Genomic DNA, 8001 nt, shown 5'->3' with positions numbered 1-8001 from the left:
GGAAGCTGCTTGGTTTGTCGTTGCTGCCCCTCCCCCCCCCCCAGGAATCCAAGGAGATGTAGATCAGTAAGGGTGCTGGGAATTCTTGATTGGGAATCCCTTGTTGCTTTTATTTGGGGGAGTGGAGGGGGGTTAATTTTAAAAAAGGGGTAAAATAAAAAATGCAACTGTGGAGCAGGAAGGAACACTCTTAATACATGCATTTCACAGGAATTTCGGAAACGAGCAAAAATGTAACTCTCCATTGTTGTTTGTTGTGACGTCCTCTCTTCAAAGATAATTTATTTCGTGTGTTAGGATTTTTTTTTTCTTGTTCCCAAGAGATCATAGGAAACGGCCACCCAGCTTCTTCTGTTCCTCAGTGGGGAAACCGTGCTTCTGAAAACAGTTTACGTCTGCAATCCTGTACTTTCTTGCTTCTGGGAGTAAAACTTGCTGAATTCAAGAGGGCTTGCTTCTGAGTAGACATATACAGCACTGCGCTATAGGGGAGCCTTTCTCAGCCTTGGGTCCCCAGATGTTGTTGTACTACAACTCCCATCATCCCTGCCTGCTGGTTGTGCTAGCTAGGGATGATGGGAGTTGTAGTCCAACAACATCTGGGGCCTAAAGTGGAGAAAGACATTTCTAAAGGGGGCAATATTTAATGTAGGTCGCGCTCAGACCAGGCTGACTGAAAGGACTGGAAATTACTAATTTAGGTCTATTAATTCCAGCAGGTCTACTCTTGAGTAGAACTTAGTTGGCTGCAACCTGCCATGTAGGCCTGGCCACAGATTCTTTCCTTCTAAGCACAGATAGAAGACCCCGCTGTTTGCTATCTTCTAGTAGGTTACCCCGAACTTGTGTGGTTTTTTTTAAAAAAAGTTAAAATTGCTATCAGTGTAATAAAAAGTATTTTTTGGCTGGATAGTGTGGAGCTTTAATAAACGTTATTTAACTTAATTTATAGGGTGTGGTCCTCCCTGGCAGGGCCGCCTGCCTGCTCGTAAAGGGATCCCTATAGGACAAGGCAGATGATTGCCATTTTGGTTCTTCCCATACCTTCTCAGTGTGAGCATCCCTGGCACATGTGCATGTGGCTGTTCAGTTTGTCACAACAACCAAACGTCGTCCTTGCCTTCCACACACCCCTCCGACCTTTAGCATGTGGTGCAAACCTACGCACGATTCCTAAGAAACAAGCCCCACTTTGTTCAGTGGGGATTACTTCCAGGGAAGGGTGCAAACGGCTGCAGCCCCAGTTGCAGAAAACGAGCACTGAGAGCGCATGTTCATTAGCTGAGCAGATTTGAGGGTGGGGATATGAGAAGTATTACATCGCCCTCCTCCTCTCTCATGGGTCGGCGGTGTGGCTGTGCAGGTGTACACACTGAGCAGGGAATAAAGCAGAAAAATGCCTTTGCGAGGCCCTGCGGCGATTCCTCTCTGCCGCCATGCAGAGAAGGATCACGGCCACTTGTTTTTCTTTTGAGGTGCATTTTTAAAAACATTCATTTCCAAGGAATTTACAATCCAAGTAGAAAAAAGAACTATTACGGCATTTTAACATTGTTGTTTGAATATGATAAAAAAATATTTACTATCTTCCCTAGTAATCTGACCCCTTTGCTTCTCTGTACTGTTGCTGTAATCTTTTTTTCCCCCTCCCTTGCCCAGATGTCTTTATTTTTTTGCTAACCTTTCATCTTGTAGTTGGTGGGGGAGTCCGGTGCCCGCGAGCGACTTCCACTACTTTAGTCAACATCGTTTGATAGCAGCCAGTGAACAAATCATGAACTATCTGGTCAGTCAAATGTCTTTGGTTTCAGCCATTGGTCAGTCTTGCATTTATGCACTTGGAACGGTAGCCTACCATAAAAGGTAAAGGGACCCCTGATCGTTAGGTCCAGTCATGGCCGACTCTGGGGTTGCGGCGCTCATCTCGCTTTATTGGCCGAGGGAGCCGGCGTACAGCTTCCAAGTCATGTGGCCCGCATGACTAAGCCGCTTCTGGCAAACCAGAGCAGCGCACAGAAACGCCGCTTACCTTCCCGCCAGAGTGGTACCTATTTATCTACTTGCACTTTGACGTGCTTTCAAACTGCTAGGTTGGCAGGAGCAGGGACTGAGCAACGGGAGCTCACCCCATCGTGGGGATTCGAACCGCCAACCTTTTGATCGGCAAGTCCTAGGCTCTGTGGTTTAACCCACAGCGCCACCTGCATTCCTAGCCTACCATAGACAAGGAATAATAGCATGCCAGCAAGGGAGTTGACCAGTGGAGATGTGGATAATAATAATAATAATAATTTATTATTTGTACCCCGCCTATCTGGCTGGGCTTCCCCAGCCACTCTGGGCAGCTTCCAACAAAGATTAAAAATACCACACCTCTGTGCCCATCCAAGAGACCAAGAAGGCTTTCAGAGGAGGGACAATGGTAGACTCCAGCTCCCATCAGCCTTGAGTAACCCAGCCAGTGCTCAGGGCAGGTAGGAGTTGGGAGTCTAGCGAGACCCAACCAGGTTCCCCATCTCTGGTTTATGCCTTCACCAACCTGATGCCCTTGAAAATATTTTGGACTACAATTCCCATCAGCCCTAGGCATGACCTTAACAAGTCGTGAAATTTTTATACCGTGTCTTGATGGCCATTTTATAGACCTACTATGGATCATCTCCGCTACAGTGTATTGCAAGCTTATTCCTAACTTTTCCAGCAGCAAATAGTTCTACATTACAGTGGTGCCTTGGTTTAGTTTATGAACAACTTGGATTAAGAACGCTGCAAACCCGGAAGTAGGTGTTTTGGTTTGTGAACTTTGCTTTGGAAGCAGAACATGTTCCGCTTCCTGTTGAGTGTGTTCCATTTGTAAACTGAGTCCCCCACTGCTATGGGAAGTGAGCATGCCTTGTTTTAAGAACACGGTTTAAGAACAGACTTCCAGAACGGATTAAGTTCGTAAACCAAGGTACCACTGTATAAGTGATAAGGTTATCCATCTGGGAAACAGCAAATTGTTGCAGGTTTTGCTAACCTCCTGTAGCTTAATATGAAGCCCTGGGTGATCACCAGGAGAACCATATGGGTAGTGTCGTGGCTGATATTCTCAGTTGTATTTTGACCATATTTGCAAAAGCATTGAATTTGACAAAGCAGCTCTATTCCGGGGCAACATATTTCTGTTCCTTCCCCTATGTAATAAAATCCCAAAACACTTAAATCTGGAATGAATTTTTGATTTGTGCCAGGCTCTTTCTTGCACTCATAGCTGTCAACTTTTCCCTTTTCTTGCGAGGAATCCTATTCGGAAAAGGGGAATTTCCCTTTAAAAAGGGGAAACAATGACAGCTATGCTTGCACTCTGCCTTATTTTAAGAGACTGGGAATTGGTCGTTTCAAGGTTTTCACCTACTGCTAAGGATGCCTGCTTTATACCCTCCCAGTCCCTGAGGACGACAGAAACAGGGCCTTTTATTATTATATATTTGCTGATCCCCAACCTCTGACGTAGGTAACGCCAATAGTACAGTATGTAAGACTGGATGCATTTACAAAAATCAACACAATATATTTTTTTTAAAGTTCCCCCATCATGTTATATACTGTATTTCTTCAACCCCAAGTAAGAATGCAGCATTGATGTGACTTGATTTTGTTTTTGCCTCTCATTATGTACCAGTTTCCTGTTGATGTGGGTTTTTCGAGGTAGTCTGTATGGTTAACCATCTAGTATTAAGATTACAGTACAATATATAAATATTGTGATACTAATAACTCCATTGCATATACAAATCAGCATTTATAATGTGGATACTTAAAAAAAAATCCCATGGTGAACTAGGGGTGCAAAAAAGAGTTGGCCTCAATCAGTCATAGTTGAAACTGATGTGGAACTAAATCAGAAAAAAAAAAATCACTTTCAAGTAATCTGCCCGTTGTTGTTTTTAACCCTATGCCACGCTCCCACCAAAAGTGGAGTTGTTGGCAGCTGCCAACTGTCTTCAATATTGTAAACCTTCCTGTTATAATCCTGTATCTTTTAAGAAACATAACAGAGGTTAAGATCCGTTGGCCAAAGCTGAGTGCAAAACGCAAGACCAGAAATTGTGCACAGGTTAAGGAAAGGAAGGAGAAAACACTGTTAGCTTGGAAATCTGGATTAGCTAGTTGTGGTTACATGGGGGCAAAGTTATGATCTTTGTTACCTGAAGACCACCACCCATTTCATACTGAAGGACAGACCCTCAAAGACATTGCTAGCAAGGACTGAGATACCTGTGAACAAGGTAAGGCTTTTCTCTCTCTATATATAGAAGGATCCAGATAGTGTTAGCTCAAACAGACATGTACTCTCTCTTCATCTTGGCCAGCTGAATTGAAAGGAGTTAATTTTGGAAAAATATTCTTCTGTCTGGATTAACTCTCCCTTTGATCTTTCTCTTTTTAATTGGTTTATTGATCTGTTTTGTTACATCTCTATGTCTGCTGTTCTTCTCCTTGTATTATTTCTTCATCTATTATCCCTGTAGACTTGGGCTTTTCAATTTGAATTTATTGTATTCCAGTTTCTTATGATAGTCAATAAAGTTTGTTAAAATGTATTCCCGGTGTCTCGTCTGTCACGTGGCAACATCAGTCCGAACCTAAGAGGGAAGAGAGTTGGCTCTTTCTCATATAATACTGCTACTATGCTGATAATTTGGTTCCATGGATAAGCTGGAAGGATGGAGAATCCATGGTCCTTCAAACACTGGGCTCCCAACTTTCATCAGCCCAGTTAGCGTGGCCAGTGATCAAGGATGATGGGAGTTGTAGTCCAACATAACGGGAAGGCTGCAGATTCCCCATCCTTAAATTAGCACCCCCCTGATTTGAGTTGCTCCAGACTGATAAGTAAAGGTAAAGGTACTCCTGACTGTTAGGTCCAGTTGCAAACGACTCTGGAGTTGCAGCGCTCATCTAGCTCTATAGGCCGAGGGAGCCGGCGTTTGTCCACAGACAGCTTCCGGGTCATGTGGCCAGCATGACTAAGCTGCTTCTGGCGAAACCAGAGCAGTGCACGGAAACGCTGTTTACCTTCCTGCCGGAGTGGTACCTATTTATCTACTTGCACTTTGACGTGCTTTCGAATGGCTAGGTTGGCAGGAGCTGAGACTGAACAACGGGTGCTCACCCCGTCGCAGGGATTCGAACCGCCGACCTTCTGATTGGGAAGCCCAAGGCTCAGTGGTTTAGACCACAGTGCCACCCGTGTCCAGACTGATAGTGAGGCACATATTTATTGGAGAACAGAACTGATTTCCGTACCCTTCCCTAGTTCCACATCTCAAGTGCACAAAATTCATATATAACCTGAAGGGTTCTGTGGATTTAAATCACATGGAGTTGTTCTTTCTTATGCCTAAAAAGACTACACACACACACAAACACAAACAAACACCCTCCCCGCTCATAAAAGGAAGCCTGTTCTCGAGTGATCAGTTGTGTGCTTATATAAGTGCATCAGCGTGACTGGCAGAACAGTCCTACAAAAGCAATCACATTCAGTGGTCTTACTCCTGGGTAAAGAGGCACAGGATTATAACCTGAATTACCTTCTGAGATCCAAGTAGACTCCGGAAACCATGTTTAAGCTAACAAAAAAGTGCTGGTTATGCTCTTAACCAGGGGTCAGCAAACTTTTTCATCAGGGGGCCGGTCCACTGCCCCTCAGACCTTGTGGGGGGGCTGGACTATATTTTGAAAGAAAAAATAATAAACGAACTCCTATGCCCCACAAATAACCCAGAGATGCATTTTAAATAAAAGGACACATTCTACTCATGTAAAAACACGCTGATTCCCGGACTATCCACGGGCCAGATTTAGATGGCAATTGGGCCGGATCTGGCCCCTGGGTCTTAGTTTGCCTACCAATACTCTTAAATAGGTTGAGAGGGTGTGTGTATGTGTGTGTTAAATCAGGGTGTGTGAATTTAAGCCCCCTTTCCCCCTCTAAATAAATATTTGGCTCTAAATAATCGTACCCTTGAATGTTTGGTGCATCATTTTATTTTATGTTGGTGTACAGTGTGGCAAAGACCGCTTCCTTGCTCTGGCAGCAAACAGAACTAGTCAGCTATGTGCTATATTATTATTATTATTATTATTATTATTATTATTATTATTATTTACCTAAGAACATAAGGAGGGCCTGCTGAATCAAGCCAAATGCCCATCTAGCTCACTATCTTGTTCTCATAGTGGCCAGGCAGATGCCAACTAGCAGGACATGAGTGTCTTATTCTCTTTTAAAGCTATCCAAATTAGTGGTCATCATTGCCTCTGGTGGGTTTCAGTCTCATCAAGTTTGTCCAAAGTTCTCTCCCAAACCATCCTCTCTTCTCTTTTTGTTCTGTTATTTTTGGGGTGTGTACTTATCACCACGGAGCTGCACATTTTATACCCACACAGTGCCTGGTGTGTATTAGGTAAGGTAAAGGGACCCCTGACCATTAGGTCCAGTCGTGGCCGACTCTGGGGTTGTGGTGCTCATCTCACTTTATTGGCCGAGAGAGCCGGCATACAGCTTCTGGGTCATGTGGCCAGCATGACTAAGCTGCTTCTGGCGAACCAGAACAGCGCATGGAAACGCCGTTTAGCTTCCCGTCGGAGTGGTACCTATTTATCTACTTGAACTCTGATGTGCTTTCGAACTGCTAGGTTGGCAGGAGCAGGGACCGAGCAATGGGAGCTCGCCCTGTTGCGGGGATTCGAACTGCCGACCTTCTGATCAGCAAGTCCTAGGCTCTGCGGTTTAACCCACAGCGCCACTCGCTTTATACATAACAAATTTTGACATATTTCTTGCCACCAGTCCATTTAAAACAGGCAGCTTACTTAAACAAACCCCAAAACAATATAAGAACAGTAGCAACAATACATTACAGCAACAAAATGCAGCAAAATTATTTGTATTGGATTTTGAAAACTTCTACCCTGCCAAACTTCCAAGGAAGTAAGGTCTCTCAATAAGTTATGGTGCCAAAATTATATTTCATGAGATAAAACAACCCCCAATTTAAACCCCATCTTAAAAAGCAGTACACTTGAAAATGTTGGCAGCATTAAGATAAATTCAAGTTTTGATGGATGTTAATAATGGAATACTGAATGGTTTTGTTTATGTAAAATATGCAGGAACTTATTACAGTGGTACCTCGGGTTAAGTACTTAATTCGTTCCGGAGGTCAGTTCTTAACCTGAAACTGTTCTTAACCTGAAGCCCAACTTTAGCTAATGGGGCCTCCCACTGCTGCTGCGCTGCCAGAGCACAATTTATGTTCTCATCCTGAAGCAAAGTTCTTAACCTGAAGCACTATTTCTGAGTTAGCGGAGTCTGTAACCTGAAGCGTATGTAACCCGAGGTACCACTGTATATGCGAAATGAACCATGGAAAGAGAAGAAGAGGAGTCACTGATATTTTAGGGTGGCTTAAATGAATAAATTGTAAAACAGAGAATTTAATAAAAATGATATACAAATAAAGCAGTAAGAACAAAAACAACAGAATAATAATGAACGCAGCTAAGAGAAAATCATCAGTCTTAAGGCCCTTTCAGTCAGCTGTGTGTGAAATTGTATAGTCAACCAAATCATAAGACAGTAATCAAAAGGCATCCTAAAAGCATACAACTTGTATGATACAAGTATCAATATGGCTTTACTGTTTAGCAGAACAGATGTGCTATGGTCTTGGTGCCTGAGCAGAAAAGGCCCTGTCCCACTGGACCTCTGATGTACAGTGACAACTTCAGCCGTCAAGGAGGCTCATATGGGACAAGGACAAGGAAATCTTGATACCCTCAATCTTAGGTCATTTAGGGCTTTAGGCTGCAATCCTATGCACATGAAATAAAAAAATTAAGGTCTTATATATAAAATAAATGTTCATGGATGTGCCAGGTAAACACGTACATAAATGTATGGGCCACATGTCTGAGGCAGCACAGGAGGGCAGCCTTGGAGCCATTTTG

The sequence above is a fragment of the Podarcis melisellensis genome (assembly GCF_964234715.1).
Source record: "Podarcis melisellensis genome assembly, chromosome: 2".
Taxonomy (NCBI): domain Eukaryota; kingdom Metazoa; phylum Chordata; class Lepidosauria; order Squamata; family Lacertidae; genus Podarcis; species Podarcis melisellensis.
Note: the sequence above shows the minus strand (reverse complement) of the source record.